The following is a 27,935-nucleotide window of genomic DNA, read 5'->3' as shown; positions in this document are numbered from 1 at the left end:
TGACGCATTTTTTTATACAATGACGGAAAACTCTGAAAGCAGTCCGTCATTTTGACGGATTTGAACAAACTCGGAACAGCGCCAAAGTTTCCCCGCAGCGAGTCTCCGGTGTTAAGCATGCCTGCCAAAAAGGAAATGATACAGTTTCCAAACCCAACTTTGCCCTACAAATCATTGAAATGTCTGTGAGTTTTGGCATTACGCTGTGCGAACTCCCGCGAGGTGAAGTGGGCATGCATAACACGGCGCTAACAGTTCACGAGCGTGCGCCCCGCCCCACGTTGACAGTTCACGACCGTGCCCCAGAGTGTAAAGGCCGACGGGTAATACTGAATTTTGACGAACATTTTACGATCCTGTCCAAAATGACGGGCAGTGAAAAAGTCTAGCGCAACCTCTGATCGAGAGATATGCTGGTCAGAATTGACATGACAACCCACCCGTGCAGTCAGAACCTTTTGCTGCTGTGACTTGTGATATGAATTCTCCGGCCGTTGACTTGTAATAAACTATCAGTGTTTGACATCAAAGCTCCAACTCTCCTCGTGTCTCTCTGAGTCCTGACTCTCCATTGCTGCAGAAGTTTCCCTTACAATCAATACAAGTTGCACTTTTTGACCCATCTTTCTTTATGCATATCCTAGTAGGTTTAGTCACCATTTGTACCAAGTTACATGTATTAATTATTGTCTGCAGCTTGTTTTTAAGGGCACAGTGCAACATATTCCAGTCAATATTTAAATCTCCGATAAAATAAATCTCTCTGTCAAGATCACAAACTTTGTCTAACATTTCACAGAATTTGTCTAAATAAATTAAGTTTGCATTTGGAGGTCTGTAACAACATCCTACCAACAAAGGTTTCAAGTGAGGTAAATTAATTTGCAACCAAAGTACTTCAATATCAGCAGACATCAAATCATAACTCACTTTAGCTGTAAAGTAAACAGATATTGTTCTAAACTGTATTAAAGTAAACAGGTATTATCTTGAACTGTATTGAAGTGAACATGTATTATTTGGGACTGTTTTAAAGTAATCCTATATATATAAACCTTCTCACTTACCCTCAATGACCCAGATACCCTGCTACACACACATACACCTCTTTCTACCAGCACACACACATATTCTTTGCTCATCTACACTCACTGACCCAGATACCAGCACACACACACACATACACTTCCTCCCACCAGCACACACACATATTCTTTTCAAGGTTCTTTCTGGGGCCAATATAATCTCAAGCACCAATATATCTGTGTACAATGTTTGATACCAATATATCTGTGTACAATGTTTGATTGTCTGGAAAGGAATAGTTTGTGTGAAATCTTCCTTGGGAAAGTAAAGGAGTTAACCCAGGTGTAAGATAAAAAGTGATTCTGACCTTGTATAGTTCCGAGGCTCTCACGCTCTGTTCAGAAGAAAAATACTTTTTCCCAGAACTCTGATTCGCTGTATTGGGCCCGACCCAAAGTGAATCCAACCAGTAAGAACACCTAGGGGAGTGAGCAACCGACCCAACTCCTACCCACGGACTCTCTTATTCGCTTAGGAGTAAAATGGGACGGAAGAGCCGACACACATCTCCGCCCCAAATATGTCCATATATTAGTGCTGTAGCGACGCGTCCACGGTTGCTCACTCCCCTAGGTGTTCTTACTGGTTGGATTCACTTTGGGTCGACGCGTCGACTTCAAAATATCGTCGACGCGTCGCTACACACACGTGGGTCACCCAAAGCAACAAGCAGTTCGCAATCGCACTTCAAACACAATGGAGACTGAAACGGCTACCACCTCCTCCTCACAGGATTGCGCACGAAGCCCCCAAACGAAAACATCTCGCCCTAGGTCTTCAAAAGCATGGGAATATTTTAAAGTTAGTCCAAAATGCAAAGATATTTATATATTTATATCTCACTGAGACTGCTGCATAGCCTAGCAGAAGCAGCAGCTAGCTGTGGTGGCTACCATTAGCAGCTAGCATTTGCTCTCCGATTTTTACATAAAATGGAATTATGGATTATAAATTCAATCATTTTTTTATACATAGACGTTAAAAACCTATGGATTAACCGATTCAGCCGCGTTTTTTCTCATTTTAATGCCATTGAACACGTCTTTTGATCAGATTACGGTGGTGAGACGATCTCCCGAGAAGCTCTGTGAAGGTACGTGTTGTGATGACTGTATTTGCTCCCCCTGTCGCGAGTCCGGATCACTCAGTGATGATACTATATACCTACATAATCTGTGGAGTCTCAGCTTTAATCGGATATATTGTATGTGCAGCTACGATAAGTAATAAGGGTACTTTTATCTTGAGTTCTGTGCCAATGTCCGTTAGCATTTTTCGCTCAGGGGTCATTTAGATGCTTCTTATGAGACTTGTGTTTTGTTTTGGTAAACATGGTTTGTATCGTCAGTTAGCTGAGATTATTTCCGTTAATCTGGTATAACACATTAATAGGTTCTTAAATATTAAGATCCCCTGAGACACAGTATCGTGAAAACATTTTTTTTTACATTACGTTTTTTATGAATTGAACAACAGAAAAATAATCGTTAGATTAGTCGACTAATCGATCAAATAATCGCCCGATTAATCGTTTTCAAAATAATCGTTTCCCCCCAGCACTACCATATATACACTGTTGTTTATTCATGCAAAATGCCCCCTGTTTCTGACTGGCTGGTCCCGATATCTGTATCGCACGGCAGTAGAGTGGGGAGCCCGGAGTGCTCTGTTACAGGGCACTCTGTATTTCGTATTGTGTTTTTTACCATTAAAATCAGATTATTGTTATAACTTTTATGCCGGTGTTTTGAACTTCTTTTATTAAATCTGACCAGGCTCATCTAACGGACGGCGCGGAGCGGAGGTGGGCTTTAAGCCACCACTACTGTGTTTGCTCCTACAGCTGGTATTTGCTTTTGAATGTATACTGCCACCCCACCTCCATATGCATTCCTGTCCTTTCTAAATATTCTATATCCATCAATTTCCACAGCAGCGTCATTAAATGTGTCATCTAAGTGAGTTTCAGATATTGCTAACAAATGAATACCACATGATAATATTTCCTCTATCTCAGACACTTTATTTCTTAGACTACATATATTTATATGAGCCAATTTAAACCCTTTTCTTGGTAACTTATTCAACATTAAGATGACAATTTAAATGTTATCTCTTTTTCACTTCCTATCAAAATGAGAGCAGAACTAAAACATGCACTGAACAAAAATATAAATGCAACACTTTTGTTTTTGCTCCCATTTTTCATGAGATGAACTCAAAAATCTAAAACATTATCTATATACACAAAATAACCATTTCTCTCAAATATTGTTCACAAATCTGAAAAAATCTGTGATAGTGAGCACTTCTCCTTTGCCGAGATAATCCATCCCACCTCACAGGTGTGGCATATCAAGATGCTGATTATTGCACAGGTGTGCCTTAGGCTGGCCACAATAAAAGGCCACTCTAAAAATGTTCAGTTTTATCACACAGCACAATGCCACAGATGTCGCAAGTTTTGAGGGAGCGTGCAATTGGCATGCTGACAGCAGGAATGTCCACCAGAGCTGTTGCCCGTGAATTGAATGTTCATTTCTCTACCATAAGCCGGCTCCAAAGGCGTTTCAGAGAATTTGGCAGTACATCCAACCGGCCTCACAACCGCAGACCACATGTAACCACACCAGCCCAGGACCTCCACATCCGGCATGTTCACCTCCAAGATCGTCTGAGACCAGCCACTCGGACAGCTGCTGCAACAATCGGTTTGCATAACCAAAGAATTTCTGCACAAACTGTCAGAAACCGTCTCAGGGAAGCTCATCTGCATGCTCGTCGTCCTCATCGGGGTCTCGACCTGACTCCGGTTCGTCGCCGTAACCGACTTGAGTGGGCAAATTCTCACATTCGATGGCGTCTGGCACGTTGGAGAGGTGTTCTCTTCACGGATGAATCCCGGTTTTCACTGTTCAGGGCAGATGGCAGACAGCGTGTGTGGCGTTGTGTGGGTGAGCGGTTTTCTGATGTCAATGTCGTGAATCGAGTGGCCCATGGTGGTGGTGGGGTTATGGTATGGGCAGGCGTATGTTATGGACGACGAACACAGGTGCATTTTATTGATGGCATTGTGAATGCACAGAGATACCGTGACGAGATCCTGAGGCCCATTGTTATGCCATTCATCCACGACCATCACCTCATGTTGCAGCATGATAATGCACGGCCCCATGTTGCAAGGATCTGTACACAATTCCTGGAGGCTGAACACATCCCAGTTCTTGCATGGCCAGCATACTCACCGGACATGTCACCCATTGAGCATGTTTGGGATGCTCTGGATCGGCGTATACGACAGCGTGTTCCAGTTCCTGCCAATATCCAGCAACTTCGCACAGCCATTGAAGAGGAGTGGACCAACATTCCACAGGCCACAATCAACAACCTGATCAACTCTATGCGAAGGAGATGTGTTGCACTGCGTGAGGCAAATGGTGGTCACACCAGATACTGACTGGTTTTCGGACCCCCCCAATAAAGCAAAACTGCACGTTTCAGAGTGGCCTTTTATTGTGGCCAGCCTAAGGCACACCTGTGCAATAATCATGCTGTCTAATCAGCATCTTGATATGCCACACCTGTGAGGTGGGATGGATTATCTCGGCAAAGGAGAAGTGCTCACTATCACAGATTTTTTCAGATTTGTGAACAATATTTGAGAGAAACGGTTATTTTGTGTATATAGAAAATGTTTTAGATCTTTGAGTTCATCTCATGAAAAATGGGAGCAAAAACAAAAGTGTTGCATTTATATTTTTGTTCAGAGTACATGTAACACAATTTCAACCACACACACCATCACATACATAACCCAACATTTATCTGCACATAGATTGCTATAAATGTGCATACTCACTCGCTCAAGACGAGCCTCCCGGTAGCTCCCAAACATTTTTAAATAATAGTATGAAATAGATTCATGGTAATGTCTCGCAACACTAGATCTAATCAATACATCAACATTACATTTTAGGAGGAATAAACAACAATAGAGACAAGTTGACATTTGTCTCTATTCAAAATAAATAAATAAATTCATACTCGCAGATGATGAAGTAAATAACTTCAAATAAATGAGTAGATAACTCAGACCAGTGAATATTGGCCTACAAGAAAATAAAACAATTGTGGAAATCACCAAAACTGCAACAATTCCCATTTTCATAATACAATTAATTTCTTCTCCTATATGTATAATCATACCATCTATCAGGTCATGTCAATCAGTCATCTCCCACCTTCATTTCTGGTTTGAACTGAAACCGGGCTTATCACTGTTTTATAGAAATGCTCAGCTTCACTTCAGTCCCGATAAAGTTTGGTTTGTCCATTGAAGGTTACGATGAGCGTTGCGGGGAAACAATAGTCCATGCCTCACCTCAGCCTTGCGCAGCTTCATCCTGACGTCATTGAATAGGGCTCTCTTCCTGGCAATATCCGGAGTAATATCAGGAAATATCTTCACTCGCATGTCACGGAAAATAATCTCTCCCTTGCTTCTTGCCAGCTTCAAGATGGCTTCCTTAGCTTGATATCTCTGCATAGTGACAATCATAGGTCTGGGTCTCAAATCAGTCCCCTGCCCAATCTTGTATGCAATCTCGACTGCCGGTTCACATGAGAGCTCACTTCCGAACACCTCCTTTAAAAAGTTTGTCACCCCCTTCTTTTTGCCCTGTACATGCTGCCATTGGGCCACTTAATTAGCCAATTTGAAGGTGTCTCGTATCACTGTTACGCAGATGGTATCCAGATATACTTCTCCTTCAAACCTGTCAAAATGGAAAAAGTAAACACCCTCATCACATGTCTGTCTGCAATTGAGGAGTGGATGTCAAGCAACTTCCTACAGCTTAATGCATCAACAACGGAAGTCTTGATCTTGGCGGCTGATAACATCGCCTCTAAGGTAGCAAGCCACCTGGGTTCATTCAGTGGTAACATAAGGGCAAACGATCGATCAGTCTATGCTACTAGACAAACACATAAAACTTCTGACCCGTACCTGTGTTTTCCATCTCAGGAACATTGCCAAGCTCAGGGGGGTTCTATCCAACGCAGAAATGGAGATGGCTATCCATGCCTTTATTTCATCCCGGCTTGATTATTGTAATGCTCTGTTCTCCTGCCTCAACAAAACATCAATACACCGGTTACAACAGGTCCAAAATGCTGCAGCCAGATTACTGACTCGGTCCAAAAAAACATGCCACATCACTCCGATTCTTTCTGCCCTGCACTGGCTCCCTGTCCATCTCAGAACCCAATTCAAAGTACTGGTCTTCACATATAGAGCTGTCCATGGCCAAGCCCCAGCCTACATCAATGACCTTATCCACCCGCACATCACAACCCGGGCCCTGAGGTCCTCTGAGCAAGGCCTCCTAAGGGTGCCCCGAACCAGGCTAAAGACTAAGGGTGACCGTGCCTTTGAGGTGGTGGTGGCCCCAAGGCTTTGGAACAAACTCCCCCAGATAATAAAAACCTCGGCCTCAATAGAGATTTTTAAGGGGCAGTTAAAGACACACCTGTTCCGACAGGCCTTTGGGTCGTCGGAGGAGGTGAGTTAGGTGTCGTATGTTTTATCCTATGTATTACTGTTTTATGCCTTTTATTCTACATTTTATAGTTGTACTTTGAATTGTGTCCTGTGTACTGTACTGTAAAGCACTTTGTACATCCGTGTTGAGAAGGGTGCTATATAAATAAAGTTTTACTTACTTACTTACAAAGGCAATGGGATCGCTCTTCTCAATGTCCGTTTCTTAGTGCCCTACGCTGTACATATCCGGCATGAATCGCTGAAAGGTTTGTGAAGCTTTGTTTCGTGAAAGGCTGGCAGAGGGTGCGGCCATAGCTCTGGGCGTGGCTACTGGGTATCCCTACGTAGCGATACCCAGGAAGAAAATGAGAAATCTCCAACGAGGCGTTTTGGGGAGGTATTTTCTGTGTTAGAGTGTTACTCGCTACACTACTTTGAGGGTTTTTGACTCTGCAGACCATTTACATGCATAAAAACCTTCATAACACACAAGGGGACGGGTAATAACCGGAAAAGCATGACATGGGACCTTTAACCTGTTAAGCACCGCCCCCCCGATACCGGGGGGGAAAAACGCGTCATCTGCAGGAAACAGCGTCTGAGGGCATCTTAATATTCAATAAACTATGAATGTTTTATATCCATGTAACGCAGGGGTGGGGAACCTTTTTCCTCTCTAGGGCCATTTCAATTTTTACAATATCCTCCGAGGGCCGTATACAAGTTATTGAACTCTGCTTAAAAATACTAAAATCACAGATTCATTTTGCCTTTCTTTCATGCTGTGCAAAGAAAAAACAACCTCTTAATCCAGATATTTTACCATGACTCGCGCACGCGTGCACGGTTGTGGCATGACCACCAAAACAGAAAGATATGGACACAAGATGTGTGCAAAAGTATTTAGTTTCCTATCCATGTGGACATGATTTAAGTGTGTGTAACCTCCTCTAGGGGGGGCATGCTCCCCCGGGAAGATTTTCTTTTAAATGTTGAAGCAGATTTATTTTTCTTTATGGATATTTTACAAATCACTCCCCTTTCAAACTGTGTTCTTGTTTATTAATAACAACTTTGTTTTACTGTCATATTAGTATTTTATACCTGTTATATACTTGTTTTTTTATAACTATAATGATCATATAAAGATGTGCCTTTACCTCACTGGTTGGAGAAAAAGCTTCTTATATTCGTTAGCATAGCTAGCTAACCAGATGCTAATAACAACAAAGTTATTGACTGTATGATCAGTATGACAGATGAACAGATCGCCACTGGGCTTCCAACTAAAGACACAGCCACGCAAAAGCTGCGGCATGTGTACGGCTCCTTATGGGTACTGTCATTTTTGGAAGTGCTGGAGCGACTTTCTCGTGCTCTCCGGCAGAACTGCACCCCTGTCAGACGAGACATATACCACTTGACGACACGTTAGACTTGTGTTGTGTTCAAGGACCCTGACCTCGGCCAGGAAAAACAGGCACTCTCGTTTAATTATTTTGCGGTCTAGATTTCTTTAATTTTTTGCGTGTGTTTATAAATTACCTCGAGGGCCGCATCAAATGGCGGGAGGGGAGGTTCCCCACCCCTGGTCTAGGGGATGGAGTTTTTGGGCAGTTGCCTCGTCAATTAAAGTTTAAACCATATCCATAGCGCAGTGTTTCTCAAACTTTTTCATACCAAGGACCACTTAACCAATAAAAAAACACTCGCGGACCACCTAACTCCACAAATATCCAAAAACATCGTTTTTCTAGAACAGATTACAAATCGCCTGAAAATGGTACAAACAGGTGGAAACATGTGTGACGAAGGTGTTGCGCTGGGCTATATCATGCAATCGAAAGTCAAACTTAAGCTCGCTCCATTCCGGAGATATTCCAGCGAGAGTGCGGAAAACTCAAATGTATTTCAAATGTGAAATTCTACCAATATACTCACGGACCACTAGGGGGCGCTCACGGACCACCAGTGGTGGACCACCAGTGGACCACCAGTGGACCACAGTTTGAGAAGCACTGCTATAGCGCAAGTGAGTATGAGCTGCTCAGCGATGGTGTGTGGTTTTTTAGACTGGGCGATACGATAGGCCACTTTATACGAGGCAAGTTGAGCATTAGATTTTACAGATGCTGTTTTAACAAAGCAGATCTGCTGACCACGATATTCTTGTAGTTTTCTCTGAAAGAAATTGAGGGGCTTGTTCACATCATTGGGGTGTGGTCTCCAAGTGACGTTTCATCTTGTTTGGTTTCATGCTCCCCACCTACCACGTTAGATGAAGCCAAGGGAGATCATACTTTCTTGATTTGGGCTTAGTTGCTGCAAGGCTTGTCGTAGGCTCATCCACTTTTCTTTTAACTGACAGCCGTGTTAAAAACTTCTCCATTTTGTAGATTTATTTTCGAGCAATGTTTGTTTACAATTTCTTCCCGCGCCCCCCCTTCAGTACCTCCGCTCCCCACCAGGGGTCGCGCCCCACAGTTTGAAAACCACTGCCCTAGGTGAATGAAGAATTCCTCAGAGTAACCACAATACCCCTTGAAGCAAGGTTCATGCAGAAACTTGACGAGAAGTGTAGTGAACTAATTCAAGTCGTCAGAAAGAAGGGTGGAGCTATCCGGGAGAAGACAAAGCTCCTGCCAATTGTGGAAACGGTATGTACAGATGTTTTTTACTTTACTGCTCACTTACATATATGCCTCAATAACAATAGATATATTTTTCAATACATAATCAATTATTTATAGCATTGGTCACTGATCCGACACAGCAACCTTTCAGCCGGAGGTTTCATAGACTTGGCACATTCATTCTTCATGTTCATGTTTTTCTTACATATTTATAGGTGCAGACATCCATTTTTGCATAATGGAAATTCTTGGCTGTTTTTTCATGGCCTTAATATGGTTGACACACTAATTGACTGATATTGTAATCATTATTTTATCGACTGATATGAAAACGTGTCCAGCCCTACCTTCACGCCAAACTATGCTCTTTTTTCATGTCTCTACTGTCTAAATGCATCCTTACTCATTTATCACCCAAGCTCATTTGCATATGACCATTCCCATGCATTCATTCCTACATACACTAGCTCTCAATCACACATTAACAAACCGTGGCACACTCACACTGATTGAATGGACGAACTGAACAATTAACATTAATTATTGTGACTTGTCTTCATGCAGGATACTGACACCACTACAAAGAGGGAGATTGCTCTCAAATGTCTCATCCTCAACATGGGAGAATCGGTGGAGGACCTGATCAAATAATTCCTGTTAAGGCAAGATTACTGTTGAGGTGTTAAAATTCTAGCTAAGGCTGTCCACTTTATATGATGTGTGTTACATTTTACATAACATTTTAGTTATTTAGCAGGTGCGTTTAGGAGCTTGTTGTTAGTCACTCGGGATAAGTCCAGAGTGACTAACAACAAGTGTAATAGGAGTACAAGTCAAATTCAAATGTCACCAACACATTGAGTAACCAATAGGCAGTCCTAATAGTGTTTAAAGACGTGCCCAGACAATAGCTACAGACAAGAGCCAAAGCAATGCATTACGATACAATTCCTTCTTACAGCCAATTATGGCCTTCCAGGACGTCCACGATATGTCTTGGAACAGTTAGGCTATTCATCTGGGGGGAAACCCGAGCTATATTGATGTCAGATTATTTTTTCCTAAATTATTTTCCAGGTGTCGGAGAAGGAAAAGGCTGGACAAATTCTTCAGCGGGAAACTATCGCAATCTTCGTCATCAGAGATGCACAAGCCGCAACCAAAGACATTGGCATCATTCTTGAGGGACAAGAGGTTGTGAATAAGTTAGCGTCTGTTAATGCTGGGCATTAATTAATGTTAATGGGCATTAATTAATGTTACTTCTCCTGGGCTTTCTTTATGCTCTCAATCTGGAATATCCCAAGACATTAAAATTGACATTTGAATATATCCAGAAAGTCTTCATGGAGCTGGACCCGAAAGGCATGGCCACCAAGGTCAAGAAGCTCTATGACCAGCTCTACAACAGAGCTTAGTTCAGGTTTCCTACACGTCCAAGTTTTCCAGTCATGGAAAATGATAAAGACAATAACAAGTCACAGAAAACGTATGTGACTGTCCTGGAGAATGAAAAGGTTACACACCTGTTGTGTGACTAGTTATGGTTCGTCATTCTGAAGTAGAACTGTTTGAAAATATAAAAACTGTCCTAGCAATTACCCTGTGGCACTGATGGGCTCTGCTCTGGCTGGTAGAGTACGCACCTGTTTTGCGTACGCATTTGGTTTCAAAGGTCAATAATATGTTTGGCTGCCAGCTCTTCAAAGTTCCAAATCTGACCCTTGAGAACTAAGCTTACTGACTAACTTAAGACTTGACTCACTTTTACACGATTTTTCAAAATGTGTAGAATGTCTTCATGTCTGGTCAGCTCAATGTTAACCTCACTTGAGGATTTTACATTTCAGCACATTTGGGATTCCAAAGTTAATGTTATTGGAGTTGTACAATGTTAAGGTAAATCGGGGTGTCTGTGGAAGATTTAGGCTGTGATTTAAAGCATGCAAAATATAACTGATTTAAGGAAGAGGGCTTAAAAATACAGCTAAATTGTTTTACCCTTAAAGGTAATATTTATTAAAATGATAATTTAGGTATTGTTCTCACTGTAAACTGGTGGCCATATTTTTGCTTGCTTATATCACAGCATAAGTCTGAAAGATATTTAATTTTCAAAAGGAACGGTCACTTTATAGTATGAAAGTTTTTCATTTGTTTTCTTAAATGTTTTGATATGTGGGGCTGACAATAAGACCATTGAAACTTGACTGTTTTCTGGCAAGAATTATTTTTCATTTTTATGCACGGTTTTTCTATGTATTATTTTAAATTGTTACATTTTATTTGAACAATGCAGATACCTCGTAAATATGGTTGTTTTACAAGTAATAAACCCGTTATTAAATATCACAATGTGTAATGAGAATTATTGATGTAATCTATATTTTTTGGATTAGATTAAACATTCAGTTTATGTTCCTAAAAGGGGACCTATCATGCAAAATGCACTTTGTGATGTCTTTTATACATAAATATGTGTCCCGGTGCGTCGGGGAACTCACAGAAAATAAAACCCTCTCTCTTTTCCTCCGTACCCAACTCTTTTAATAACAGGTGTACAACAAGCGGATACAGATTCCATCCGAACTGACGTCAATTCGGCCGCGGACCCACAGAAAGTTGCTATCAGAAACAATGCCTGACGTGTTTTGGACGTCTTTGTTTACATTAGCAAGCCTCGCTAACACTCAGAGCTAACCTGTCCTAGAGAGCACATGTGTTTTAAAAAGCAGGAAATAAAAAAGGGACTCACCTTGTGATAAACCTGCAAGAGAAAAAGCATTTGAGCTCCATACTATTTCAGAAATAATCCTTGACGTGGTTTAAACAGGATGGCGTTTTATCACAACCAAATTTAACTTTATCTCCGGGAGAATTCTGATCAGGCATTAGCTCCGCCTCCTCTTATTTATTTTTTTCAAGCTAAGGACCCAAAATCTGCATTTCTCTAACAGGGCTTCAAAAGAGGGGTTTGAGCAGTATGAGGCATGGCTACAATGGGTGATCTGTTTGGTATTTTGAAAAAAAAAAACTTCACAGGCATCTTTTATATAGGTATGGCCCAACAATATATATTTCAAATATAGCATGATAGGTCCACTTTAAATGAGAAAATATAGTTTAACAAAATGTATACATTGTTGATTGGATAAAACAAATAATATTTAGTTAATTTTAACGAGAAAAAACAGTTTGATAAAATCTATATTTTTTTGTTTGGATTAAATATAGAATTTAAATTAATTGACTTCCTTCAACAAGAAAAATATACTTTGTGCCAAGTCTTATAATAGTTTCCATGGACATAAGAAATATTGTTTGAGGCAAGTTATTTATTTTTCATTGGCTCAAGCGATAGAGCAGAGGTGGCCAGTACGTCGACCGCGGGGGTAATGCTGGTAGATCGCGAGTCATTATTAAAAAAAAAAAATCCAGCTCCGTTAAAATAGACAAAACAGGTTTTGATCCCTCCTCCCTTGGCCTCCCTGCCACTTAATTCAGGAGTTTACTTGATTGACAGACAAAGCAACCTATCGCTTTCCAATCTGTTAACCCAGAATGCAAAGCGATACAAAATCAGTCAAGTGCCGGGAAAACTCAAATTAAGTTAAAGAGACAAACAACAAAATGAGTGCGGGACCGAGCAAGAAGCTAAAGACATACCACTTCCACCCAGAATGGGAGGAAGAATATTTTGTTGTGATGTCACATTCAAAGGTTATTTGCCTTATTTGTAAAGCAAGTGTCGCTCTGCCAAAGAAAGGTAACGTGGAGAACGACGCTGAAGTTGGCTTCCGATTCAGAGCATCCGATTCGGCAGTTAAGGGGAAAGTTAAGGGACATTTAATTTACAGCGCTGAGTGAACAATCCTCCGTGTTTGAACCTCTTAAATCGCTGCATAGCCGATTTATTTGGACTGGATTATCCCAGAGGGTCTAAAGATTCTTTATAACCCAGTTTCAGATTTGTGAAACCTTAATTCTATTTGTGAAAATACAAACAAGGGAGATTTCAGTGCTTTTTTCGCATCTTCACCACATTAGACCAGGTCCTGATCTAAAACCACTAGACCTAGACTCATCAAATCTGGACTGGATTATCCCAGAGAGTCTAAAGATTCTTTATAACACAGTTTGAGATTTGTGAAACCTTAATTCTATTTGTGAAAATACAAACAAGGGAGATTTCAGTGCTTTTTTCGCATCTTCACCACATTAGACCAGGTCCTGATCTAAAACCACTAGACCTAGACTCATCAAATCTGGACTGGATTATCCCAGAGGGTCTAAAGATTCTTTATAACACAGTTTCAGATTTGTGAAATCTTTATTTTATTTGTGAAAATACAAACACAGGTGGAAGGCTGAGGTTGCTGCAGCAGGCCAGGATCAGAAAGTGAACCTCCCAGCTGGGCAAGCCTTTATGCCTTCTTGAGGCTCCGCCTCTAGATGGGCGGGCACAAACAGGACAACACTCCCAGTATCTGCCAGAGGACAGCAAGGCAGGGAGGACAGACAGGCAGAAGGGGGGAGGGGTCGTCATAACATGTTCTATTGTTTTGTTTTATTGTTCTGTATTTTTATTTATTTAAGTATTCCAGTAATGTATGTTGCATGTTTTAATTTGATTGTATTTACTTGTTTAAATGACATTTGTTTTAGGTTCACTTAGAAAATCTGTCCAGGGACAACAGATGAAAAATAGCCTCTTGGCTAACTCTGGCACATTTACAGGAATGTTAATTAATGTGCACTGTCCCTGTTAAACAAATGAATAAATACATAAAAATAAGTGTATGCTCCTCATTTAGGTGATAATTCTTTAGCTACAAAGTTTTCGTATCTTAAATACTGTTTCATAGCAAACAAGAACATGAAAGAGATGTTAAAGGAATTCAGGTTCATGAGATAAAGAAAAAGGCTAACCTTCAGTCTTTCATCCACTTTGAACAGCTTCTGCTGCTTTGTCCTAAAGCAAAATATGAATAGCAATTATTTTTCTGAGAGAGAAGACAGGACCAATGAACCAACTTTCTCATACCATTGTTACCAAAGTGTTATTTTCTAATCTTGTAATGTCTTTTACATTCCAAGCAATCCTAGTACTCAAGATGACATACTACTAGGCAAACAAAGCTTGTTGCTTAAAGTAAACTTGAACAATGCTAGTTATAGACTATATTTAATTTCCTGTTGAAATGTTTTGCCTGCAACTGTAAATACATTAAGTTTATATAAGTATACCTACTTATCTGTTGAATTTTATTTGCAACAAAAAATTAGAATACATTTGAGAAGTAAAGACTTTATTCTTCCTTAATTAGCTGTCCATACTTACCGGACCATAACAATGTGGCCAACACGGGAGTTAGCCCCAAGTTTTCTTTGGATGGTCGTCACTTTGATGACGGTATCTCCTCTTCCAGGCTTTTCATTTTCTTCAAGGCCATCATAGAAATGCCAGCTTCTATCTAAACCCAATTTGTGGAATGCCACCAAGTGATTTGCAGGCCCCAGGTGATATGTCACAGCAGCTGGCTCATACCTTTTGTGACAAGAGTATTGTCCAAAGACTGTGTGAAATAGCCATATAAACAAATGGAACAAGTTAAAACAGACAGCAACATTTGAGCACAGCCAAAGACATGATATGTACTGTATGTAAGTCTTACATTCCACCAAGAATTGTAACCAGATGTGGCAAGGCTGTAGGATGATGCTTGTTGGTTAGCTTCCCCTGGTTTATTACTGAAAGTAATAAAATACAGGGCTCTCCATGCACGAAGACACGCTGCGCTGTTGTCTCATTAAAAGTGCATTGTTTCAAACCTCTGTTGAGATAAAAGGAAAAATAAATAATAATTGGCTTAATAAAATGAAATTATAGATCCAACATACATAAGACCTCTATAGCATTGAAACTTTAACAAATAAATCCTTATCACCCTTGATGGCAAGGCTTGAAATTGGTTCAGTGAAGTTGTAAACATATGGGTGATATTGTCCTATTGCTTTCAATTGTGTTAACTTAACTAGGTTCAGAATATTTAAATTTTCTTGATAACAGTTGAATGTTACAGGACAATGGTCACATATCTAAGTGATTCATCAAGCTCAGCGAGGGATATAGTTGGTCTACCTCAATCATTTATTTACAATGTAGATCAATGGAACTGTTTGGCATATACATTTTACAATGAATTATCTGAAATATATGGTACTTACCTCTTGCAAGGAAGAACTTTTAGGGACTCATTCGCCCACTTGTTGACATCAGCCTGTATGTTCCCAAAATCTACATCTTGAAAGGGAATAAAACATAATTGAAAAAGACAAGCAAATAAACTTAAATATGACCAATCTCTGCAATCTTTAACTCATGAGACTTTCTTTTTGGGTGCAATAAATTATACTATTGATTTATTTATTTGATTTAATAAATACATTATATTAATTTAATTTCACAAAATAGGGAAATACTTACATTATATCAACTGAGTTGCATGTCCTTTTGGCGACAGGGCAAGCCACATTCTGGCATGTTTGGGTTATTTCTGTTTTTTGCAAGTAGTCCAGTTGAGAAACAACCATGTCCTCCTCAGTCCCAAAATGCATCCCATAATTGTCCTTTGAATATGGCTATTGTGTTCAGCCACAGCAGCTTTCCCTGTGACCAATCCCTTTTATCAAAAAGCCTATGGACTTGCAGCAGGGTAGACATCCATGAGTCAAGATTTGCATTTTTTGACAAATCATTTTGAATGCCTGGTCTCCTTTTTATTGCGAGATGCAGGGTGTACAGGAGGTTGTCCACTGTGCAAGTGTTTGTCATTGACACAGTTTGCTGTCCAATTGTTCCCTCTCCTCCCCAATGTGGACAGCATCCCTTTTGCTTTTCCCTAGCATCTGACAATATTTCAGACAGTTTATACTTTTTTCTCTGAGCAGTTGGAGTAGGGGGGCTGAAGTACTTCGACTTTCTTTTCTGCGTTTTACTTCGCTTCCTCCATGTCTCCTCTTGTGACAGAGGAAGTGTCTCTGGTCCCTCAGATTGTCTTTTGTCTTCAGCGTATGTTTTTGAAGGATGCACCTGTTTTTTCATTATTGCGACACCTTTGAGTCTTCCAACCACAAACTCTTGCTGTAGCTGGAGAAAGTCTCCTGCTCTTCTGTGCAATTTTGATGAAAGGATCACTTTTTTTGTTGTGCGGAACCAGTTCTCTACAACAGCATTACTGTCACGGGTTTTGCCAAGATCTTTAAGCATCAGACCTGTCCAAAGAGGCACAGTACCAGCGTAATGGAGAATTATTTCCACAAGTGTCTCACAATAATGAGGATTTGGCTGGCATGCTCCGTTTGCGTCATCCTCCTTCCCTGCTTCCTCCTGTGCTTGTGTGACCACCTCTTTGATAGGAGCAAAGAAAGGGGATGATTTTGTGAGAGATCTGTGCATATCTTCAAAATCAGCAGGTGTGTGGTCTTCATCTTTATTTTTGAAATTGATATTTTCGGACTTCTGTGTCCGTATGGCCTCCTGCAGTGCTGAGAGATGTTTGTTGCACCCATTAGTTTCAGTCTTTGATGACAAAACATGTACCATACACCTTGAAATTGACAATACCTAGCTAAATACAGTAGCATTTTGAAGGAGGGCAAAACAGTACAAAAAAAATAGTTTCGTCTCCTTTCTGCACTGAACCTTGGACAACTTCATACTGATCAACTTCAGCATGTGAGCAGCACAGAGGTGTATTACTGTCAGCTGCACTGACCGCTGCCCTTGGCACACCTGAAAGCAAAGCTTGAGATATTCCTGAACACTGGTGATGTTAAATGCCTGAACTACTGCATGGATCATGGCCCAACTGAAATCAGTTTCGACTTTTTGGGGCTTGAAGTGTTTTGAAAACAACTTGTAGTAGTCGCGACCCAGGCAAGTCAACCAGTGCAGGATTGTTGCAGTACTCTGATCAGATGTTAGCATTTCTGCCACAGGAACCACAGTTTTTGTTGTTGACTGGCATGACATACAAAGAGCATAGTAAAGTACTGATTGGCTGGATGGTTGAGGTTTTGCAACTACACTTCCAGTGGCATCCAAATACAAGAAACAACGCTTATTCTTTTGTAGGTCTTGCAAAATCTGAAGCTGGGTCTCAGAATAGGAGTGAACAACAAAAGGAGACATTGCAACGTACTGCATTGTACTGTGCTTGATTTTTGAGCTCGGATTTTCCACATCCTGCTTTTTTTTAATTTCCAAGCACTCCACAAACACATCCCTATCCAAGCGATTCTCAAGATTTTTTTCACTTGATATTTTCTGCAGAACTGTGACAGACTTTACATCGGTGTGGTTCCCTGCCAAAAGTTTCTCTTCATCTGCTCTTGCAAGTTTTTTTGTGTGGACAAGCATGGGAGAAAATTCTCCAAGTTGTCCTTTGAGGTCTTCACGCTCAGGTTGACGACAATGTCGCGTGTGTTGTTCCTCACAACTGTGGCAGACCTTGCCCTGCACTGTAACATGTACATTTATATCACCTGTTGTAAGATTAGGATCTTCTGCAATTGTAAGAAAATAAGTGGTACAGCCTGTGAATTTACACACAGCCTTACCCCTCCAAAAGTTCCCTTTAGCTTTCCGACTCTTTATAGATTTTATTTTATTGCTTTTGAATGAAAGGACACAAAGTTTGTTGACAGTGCCTATTTTACGGCTGATAATGTCAGTCCAACCTTTTTTCAACAATCTATATGCTTCACTATCATCAGGTTGAATTGCAGACCATTCCTCCCTCGTCAGGGTTACAGAAAAATATGGGGGACAAGATTGCAGATCTCTTCCAAAGGATAACCTCCTTTTTATGTTGTCCTTTTGTCCAGAGTCTGTTGCCTTGGGATCTGTGCGACAGGAAGGACAGTGCCATGGGGATATGGGAGCAATGTCCTCCACACTTTGGTAGCCAATGCAAACAGGATGAAACCAGTCCTTGCAGATGCTACACTGAGCATATGGCTCACTGGCATTATTTGGTTGTTTACAAACACAAAATAAGGCGTCATCTGGATACTCAATGCTATTTGCCTCAATGCAGTCAGCCATTTCATCTCCACTGGCTTTAGCCATCGTAATCACTTCATCCTCATGTGTCTTTTTTACCATGTCTTCCATGCATTGCATTGTTTTTTCCTCTGCTTTAGAAACATTCATGTATTCACCATCATCACCATTAACCCTGGTATCAAAGATAACACTTTGTTCATCTTCATTTTCTTTATCATGTTCAACTTTCTTCCCCTGATGCAATCTGTCCTTGCACATAGTAATATGTCCAGCCCCACTATTTTCTGCCCCTTGGACTCTGTCCCTGGTCTGAGCATTGTCTTCAGAATCAACACTGTCTTCTTTGGGGCTTCTGTTTATTGGGTCTCTGGTTATGTGATTTTTACCACTTTCTGCAATGTTTTCTGCAGTACTGGGATCCATTGTGTCTTTTTCAACTATTTCTGTTTCATCTTGGTCCTTATCCTGATCTGCATCCTTAATCTCAGACCTGGTGTCTCTGTTTTCCTCATCCTCATTTTTTCTGGGTCCTTCCTTAACATTCTTTTCCAAAGTGTCACTTTCCACTCTTACTCCACAGTCACTGTCCCTCTTATTGCCATTATTTTTCTTCTGCCTCAACAGTGCTCTTGTTCTGATACACTTTCTGTCACAGTTCCATACAGTGTACAGCCACTTCTTTTTATTAACAGCCTTGTCATCAAATATTTTACCAGCCAAGGTTTCCCACATGGGGCTGTTCCATGTCTTTGCCCTCTTCTTAATTTGTCCATTTTTTAAACCTGACAAATCAAAGAACAATATTAATTTATTGTGATAGCTTCCAGTAGTAATTAATGCGTGCACCCAAACAGTTTGTTTTAGCAATTAATTAATCTGTACATTTATCTAATTAACAATAATGTTCGTAAAAAAACACTTGTCAGGGTTAGATTTGCAAGGGGGATGAGGGGCTCTTAATATCCCTGCCTCAGATTTATTATTTAACGGCACGTTGTGCTATTTCCTTTTGAAATATGTTCTGTTAAATATTGAATATATATATATATATATATATATATGTCCGCATGAGGAAAGTACAATAAACCATGAGTAGAAATATCTTACTAGGCTAAATACATGCAGCTCCATAATTCCTGATTTATTTAGGTGACTCAAAAACATTCCCTCTGATTTTATTCACAAATCGCACCCTGCTTAGCCTACTATAAAATGTTTTAGAAATGTATTTAAACTAATGAGCTTGGAGCCCGAAGGAAAATGTTCAAAATCAACCTCATTGAAACTTGAAAACAGTGAGCAATTATGTATTACACTTAACATGTCATTGCAGACCAATGTAGCTGTCCAAACGAGACGAATGTACTGGCCTATTACGTGCCTGTTTTCCCACAAAAAACTAGAGGTCTGTCATGGACGTGGGAAGGGGTTGCTGAGGGGGCTGCAGCACCCTCATCTGTTGGCGGAAATTTGTAACTGTAACACCAAACGCACGCTACACTTGCATCCCGCGCACCCCCAAACGCGGCGCACCTACGGTGTAATCGCGCAACAGTTTCGCTGCAGCGAGGCTCCAATAGCAACCTAGTTAATACCAGGGTCCTGGACCACTTTCACAAATAGAATAAAGGTTTCACAAATCTGAAACTGTGTTATAAAGAATCTTTAGACCCTCTGGGATAATCCAGTCCAGATTTGATGAGTCTGGGTCTAGTGGTTTTAGATCAGGACCTGGTCTAATGTGGTGAAGATGCGAAAAAAGCACTGAAATCTCCCTTGTTTCTATTTTCACAAATAGAATAAAGGTTTCACAAATCTCAAACTGCGTTATAAAGAATCTTTACCCTTAGCAAAAAAATCTATAAAATCCTATAGAATCTTGTAGAAATCTATAGAATCTTGTAGAAATCTATAGAATATAGTCGCCATGCTAAAGAAATCTGTAGAAATCTATAGAAATCTCTAGATCATTCTGTAGAATACTATAAATTTGTACTTTTCTATAAACTTCTATAATTAAAACTATAACAATCTAAATAATTCTATAGGACAGAACCGACTCATGACATATCTGTAGAAATCTATAGAAATATATAGATCATTCTGTAGAATACTATACATTTGTACTTTTCTATAAACTTCTATAATTAAAACTATAACAATCTAAAGAATTCTATAGGACAGAACCGACTCATGACATATCTGTAGAAATCTATAGAAATATATAGATCATTCTGTAGAATACTATACATTTGTACTTTTCTATAAACTTCTATAATTAAAACTATAACAATCTAAAGAATTCTATAGGATAGAACCGACTCATGACATATCTGTAGAAATCTATAAAAATCTATAGCATTCAAAGAAAACATTTTTCTCTCTGGTGCAACCTATACTAAATTCTATAGAATGATATAAAACTCATAGTAGAAAATCATAGTAATCTACATCATTTTGTGGAACTGAGCTGCTTTGCAAAAGCTGTACTGGAAGATCCCTTTGAAATCTTTACAAATGTATACTGGATTATGTGCCCAATTAAATTATGTAACCTATCTAAACAAGTTTCTATGATACAGTATTCTATAGAATTCTATTGAGAAAAACAGTGATCCACAACATTTTATGAAACGCATTTAATAATCTGTAGATTTTTTATATCATTCTACAGAACCAGAATTATACCAAATAAATACTATTCTATACAGCAGATATACCGGTACTTGGCTATTATACCAAATGCTGGATATCCATATATTTGCACAATTTTGAACGGACTTCATTGTTGCTTATATGGGGATATACAAACAAACAAAACAGTAGAGTCACTATTAATGCATTTATTACAATGAAAGGTTCACCCTGTACAGTGTATAAGAGTTATTTACAGTGAGAAAGACGGTAAACTGGAACTCATCAGTCTAAATACAAAATACATCTATATCTAGTCTAGCTCAAACTTCGGGAGTTTGCACAAATACATCCTGTCACCAACATTCATCATCACCCCTTTGTTTGCAATCTTCGTGGCTGGTACTGCAGACAACCTCAGTGAGGTCTGTACCAGTACAGTATCACTGGCAGTGTCACACTTTACAAAGTTATCATATGCACGGAACTGTGGAGCTTCTGGGACCAATGTCCTGTAGAATACATAGAGTCTATCACATCTACAATCTCCAATGCAGCCACATATGTAGTCCACCACTACCAATGAATGAATTCTACCCCAGTCCCCATTATCCAATAGGATTACAGAGTTGTCTCGCTTTACATTTTCGCAATATGCGGAACTTGTATACACTTTACTGTCAATGATTGCTCGTGTGTAACAAGACAGCGGAGAACCAAAATGTACAACATTTTGGTATTCCTGCAGTGCAAATCGCTCTGCAATAGTGAATTGTCTGATACGTGGTGTACCAAAGACGCTAACACTTGGCTGGATCTGGAGAATTTTCTGAGTATTTTTTGTTTTACTCAACATTCTACACAAGAAAGTTCCAGCTTCATCGGACATTTGTTCCATATATTCCTCTGCATACAGTGTCAGTTTTTGTCTGGCAAAGAAATATCGGAAGACTTGCATTTGCACTGCCTGAGTCCCGGAAAACAAAGCCAAAAGCTTTCCACAGGCATCCTCAAAAACAAATGCCGAGTACGACCAAAGTGGACCCCAGTGCCGCACACTATTGGCCAGATGTGTCAGTGTGTGTATGTTGTACGACATATGTTGTACTCCATACAATTCTTGTATCATGGTGACAAACTTCACCAGACACAGTTCCGCCATATTGATATCCTCTGGAGACACAAGAGGAGCCATGAGCACATTTATGGCATGCACAAGCAATAGCCAGTGAACGAAGTAGGCCCTTGGCAAGACGTCTTTCAGGACAACTGGCGAGTAACAGAGGAGAAACGATCTCCATTCTGACGCCTTCCAGAATTGGCGTTCATTCAATGAACGCGGAGTCCTTGTAATATCTGATGGCGGCTTCAACTTTGTGAGAGTGCTGTCGATATGCTCGAGCTGCTGTCGCTTCAAATGAAATGGCTGGTCGTTATTGGCCCCATCCAACCACAGCTCGGTAATCTGTCTGACCACCCCAAGGCAAACAGAATGCATATATTCTGGCACAAAGCCTTTGATGATGTCAAACTTGGGAAGCAACAGTAAAGGGCTAGCACCTTTTACTCCTCTCTCAGAGTCCCTGTTTGTTGTTCCAACAATGGTGGCATATTCAACTGTGCTATCATGTGTACGCAATTTTGGAATATCTCCTGTCTGTGGATAGACATGGACTGATCCTCTTCCCTTTTCCACTCGTGTTCCCTCATGCTCACAGAAGCCACAGCCAAAAAAGCCATTGAATTGCTTGAACGATTGCAACATGGCCCTGGCCACGACATCACAGAAAGATACTACTGCGGCACACTTACCGACGTGTCGTAAGCCACCTTTGTCCTCCCAGACAAAACCATTTTCATGCAGGTGATTCATTTCATCAACAAATGGCTTAAGATAGGTGTCCATCCGTGGTTTGGATTTTCCAAACCATAAGGTGTGAAGCAAAACATTATTTTTCCTCAACTCAAACGGCAATTCATTAATCATACACTGTATGGGCCAAATGCTCTTATTTGATGACCTGAATACAGGTGCCCCATCACAGCTCCATGTCAATGTCAAATTGTCTTTGTTTCTTACCCAGTCTCCTAACTCTCTATAACAACTTCCCTCTTTACCATCACTCATACATTGCCTCTGGTCTCCTGCAAGAGCATTTTGTATCTCTTCTCTCTGCATGATGTCAGTTAACTGTTTGGAGAGGGGCATCACTAGGAAAAAACTGTCCTTGGCAAGCAAAGCTTCTTTGGTATATTCCTGTTCGCATTCAGCACATTGTCCCGCTATATTTATTCCTAGATAGGCTTGACAATCAGGACAGTAGAAATGTTGCTCTGCAAAATCAGACATTCTGAAAAATGATTTGTCCAAAAAGTACTTTGTTGCAGGCACACAGCCAGGCATAGCTACATTTAACAAACTCAGCAGATCTGACAGTCCATATCCACTAAGTCCATGTCGAAGGACATACCCAATGGCAAGCAAGACAAGGGTTCCTTTTGTGGTTTCTGCCTCGTCATAAATAGGCCTGTCCATCTCCAAACCATCAAAGTCACGAGGAGCATCCTATAAAAGAAAGAAAAAAACCCATTATAATACTAGCAATATACGTTAAAGTGAAGCGCATATACGTGCGGAATACATGTACATGTGCTTCTGTGTCAAAGATACTTGGTACATAAATTATACTGCCATAATTTTTTAACAGTCTTCGAGTGAGGACAGTGGGATGGATAGTGATTGAGAAGATGAGAGGGTGGACATGTGGCTCCACCAATATGAAAGGTGGCCACAAACTTTGTGATGAATAGGCCTAAATACAACCCGGTATCACGGTGAGACGTGAACATGTGACGCTTTACCATTGCTGGGAGACGTGAAGATGTCACGGTTTCGTCTTTTCAAAACGTGAAAAGCGTGACAGCTACACGGTATTGTTAACCCATGTTAACCAGTGGAGAAATAACCGGAAATACCAAGCAAATGCTACCCCTACGTAATGATTTATTTTGTAATAGTCACACTCGATTACAGCGATTTTCTTGTTGCCCCAGCTGGTCGACACCTCTTTTAGCAGAAACAAAGGCTACATTAATGTATTAAATCGATGTTAATCCATGCGTGTGGATGTGGAATTAACGGACGTGACGTTGTGCGATTGAGTTGCCAAGCAACAGCTTCGGTTCATGTTAATTTACAAACTATTCAACTACAACCGTAGTTATATTTAAAAACATGTTAGAAGGCCTCACGAAATACTTTAATGCACATTAAAATGTAAATGTGAAGGAATGTGTGTATAACAAAATACATCGGTCATTAAACGAAACCGGAAACAGACGTAGGCAAGATCCTCAGCTCGATGATTGGATGGTTATCCGCAATGCATGCTGGGATTTGGTGTTTATGTGATGTGAAATCTGAAAACGTTTTTTAAAAATACAATAATACTTTATTCCGAGTGTGCTTGCTTTTCTCTTTGAAAGTCATCACATAACGGCATTGTAATACACGGTTCGGCTGCATTAAATATTACATATCTGCCATAATTCTCTATTTATAGAGCCCTGATGAGAAGACTTCTAGACAAACATGAGGCACTGAAAACGTGACGTGGATCATAAATATATAAGCAATTAAACAACATCTTACATTTATTTTTCACACAATACGTCTCCTTGCAGTATCAACACTAATTCGGCTGACTTTTATATTTGATCCAATTGGTAGATAGGCTGTATTTACACCATAACCGTGCAGAGCTGATAGAAAGGGACACCTGGTGGTCAAAGCACGTTATTGAATTGTATTATTTTATTATTAGATATTAATAGGAGGATGTGCAAAACAGACAAACTAATAAGGCTTAATTTAAACATTAAAGAGTACTTTAGGTTAAGGTCTTATTTTGAATAAGAAAAAAATGGAGGGATGAAACCCTCTTGAAACCGCAGGTCCTTCCTTCCTGCAGCGGTCAGACTTTACAACCAGCACTGCCCCTTGTAGACCCTCCTACACACACCACAACACAGACTATAACACCCCTTGCTGCTAAATACAAACCAACTTTGTGCAATATGTGCAATATATACATGCCATTAATAACTGTGTAATTTATACCTGGCCACTAAATCAATATATATGCCGTTTTGTTTTTGATCTGTATTTTTGAAAATTATGTAACTTTTTATCTTTTTTTTTGCACATTGTTTAATATATTCTAACTTAGTACTTGTTTAGCATATTGTTTATTTTATTCTAACTTAGTACTTTTTTAACGCATGTAAGATATGCAACACTAAGCTGTCTGTGGCTCTTTCCTGCTGTAACGCTGCACATTTCCCCTCTGTGGAACTAATAAAGGTATTCTGATTCTGATTCTTTAATGGTCACACATGCAGAGCACACAGCACACAGCACACACAGTGACATTTGTATCTACAGATAAATATTAAGCCTGACAAAGTACTTAACGTCTAATATATTGCTTTCCTGCAATGTTAACTATGTTTAAGCACTTATTTGTTTATTATTAAACTGATATTATACATATGTATTATACTCTTATAAGATGTATGTAGATAGTATAAGAAATGTGCAGAATGACAGTTTAATGGTGGAGTATAAACACATATTGATAGATGTCTTGTAATGCACTGTTGAGGAACCTGCGACCCAAGTTTTTCATTCATTGCATAACTACACAGTAATTGTGTATAATATGATATGTCAATAAACCTTAGCTTATAAAATCTTGAAATCTTGAAAGGGATGTTCAAACTAGTCATTATATACAGTCTTTAATGAACTATTAGTAGAGAATAACGAGTAATGAATATACTTTATAGAGATCCTATTAATATCTAATAATAAAATACAATAACGTGCTTTGACCACCAGGTGTCCCTTTCTATCAGCTCTGCACGGTTATGGTTTAAATACAGCCTATCTACCAATTGGATCAAATATAAAAGTCAGCCGAATTAGTGTTGATACTGCAAGGAGACGCATTGTGTGAAAAGAAATGTAAGATGTTGTATAATTGCTTATATATTTATGATCAACGTCACGTATTCAGTTTTGGCGGCAGTTATCCTGTTTGTCCAGAAGTCTTCATAGCAGGGCTCTATAAATTGAGAACTACGGCAGATATGTAATATTTAATGCAGCCGAACCGTGTATTACAATGCCGTTATGTGATGACTTTCAAAGAGTAAAGCAAGCACACTAGGAATAAAGTTTTATTGTATTTTTAAAAAACGTTTTCAGATTTCACATCACATAAACAACAAATCCCAGCATGCATTACGGATAACCATCCAATCATCGAGCTGAGGATCTTGCCTACGTCTGTTTCCGGTTTCGTTTAATGACCGATGTATTTTGTTATACACACATTTCTTCACATTTACATTTTAATGTGCATTAAAGTATTTCGTGAGGCCTTCTAACATGTTTTTAAATATAACTACGGTTGTAGTTGAATAGTTTGTAAATTAACATGAACCGAAGCTGTTGCTTGGCAACTCAATCGCACAACGTCACGTCCGTTAATTCCACATCCACACGCATGGATTAACATCGATTTAATACATTAATGTAGCCTTTGTTTCTGCTAAAAGAGGTGTCGACCAGCTGGGGCAACAAAAAAATCGTTGTAATCGAGTGTGACTATTAAAAAATAAATCATTATGTCGGGGTAGCATTTGCTTGGTATTTCCGGTTATTTCTCCACTGGTTAACATGGGTTAACAATACCGTGTAGCTGTCACGCTTTTCACGTTTTGAAAAGACGAAACCGTGACATCTTCACGTCTCCCAGCAATGGTAAAGCGTCACATGTTCACGTCTCACCGTGATACCGGGTTGCCTAAATACTAGGGCTGTACCCGAATATTCGACTATTCGTTCGTTGGCCAACTATTCGGATTTCAATTTCATTGTTCGGATATTCGTTTTTTTATTTATTTTTAAAAATATATATTTTTCTAAATATATGCATATATATATATATATCAATCAAGACGAATTGCCATATTCTTATACTTTTGAATTGCACGGTTAAAATGCGGAAATATATAAAATCTCAGCCTGTGCTCCTGACATCGCGTTCACTCAGTCACGAATGCAATTATTACTGCCTACTTGACTATACGGCCTGTTAAAATATATGCTTAATACAAAATTACTCACTCTATTGTCTCCAACAGGACCAATCCCTTGTTCATTCTCAGCAACATCTGGCTGCTGATCCACTGCATCTAAATATGAGTCAACATTGGCCTCTTCTCTGTATTAAATGGTATGAGAAACAGGTGTATCGCTGTATGCACATGCAGCATCACAGCTGTCAGATGATCCACCTGATATGTCACAAGGGCTCACTGATTCACTAGAGATATCACATTGCCCAGCGCCTTCTGCAGAGCTGCCACCTTTGTCGGGTGATCCTGGGACTGCCTCACACGCGGCATGTTCCGGAATTTCGTGACAGTTGCCCTCTGATGAGCTGGCATGAGCCACGGGTCCTGAATGCAGCCTCTGTCCATGGGCACCACGATGTGTTGCACTGTCAGATTGTGACAACTCGTCGTCAGATTGTGACAACTCGTCATCAGATTCAGGGCCAACATCTAGCCCTATCGGTTGCTCACAGCGGCGAACTAAAATATAAAAATGTGCATTCAATTATGGTTGTTAAAAGGAACAATGGCAAATGATTTTTGTACATTTCCTTATCTGAGGAAGGTTTTGAACTAGTGATTATTGCCTTTTGCACCCCCCTTCCTCCCACGACACAAGACATGAGCAACACTGCAACAGGGTGGTTTGATTCAAATAATTTGATAAGTCTGAATTGTATAGTTGTTAATAAGAACATAATTTGGTACTTATAACAATAACTCATTTAGTTGTTATGTAACACAACTTTAATTTAAAATAAATGATTTACATCAATTAAAATCG

This window comes from Gymnodraco acuticeps, unplaced genomic scaffold (assembly GCF_902827175.1).
Source record: "Gymnodraco acuticeps unplaced genomic scaffold, fGymAcu1.1, whole genome shotgun sequence".
In the NCBI taxonomy this organism is placed as follows: Eukaryota; Metazoa; Chordata; class Actinopteri; order Perciformes; family Bathydraconidae; genus Gymnodraco; species Gymnodraco acuticeps.
This window is presented reverse-complemented; position numbering follows the sequence as displayed.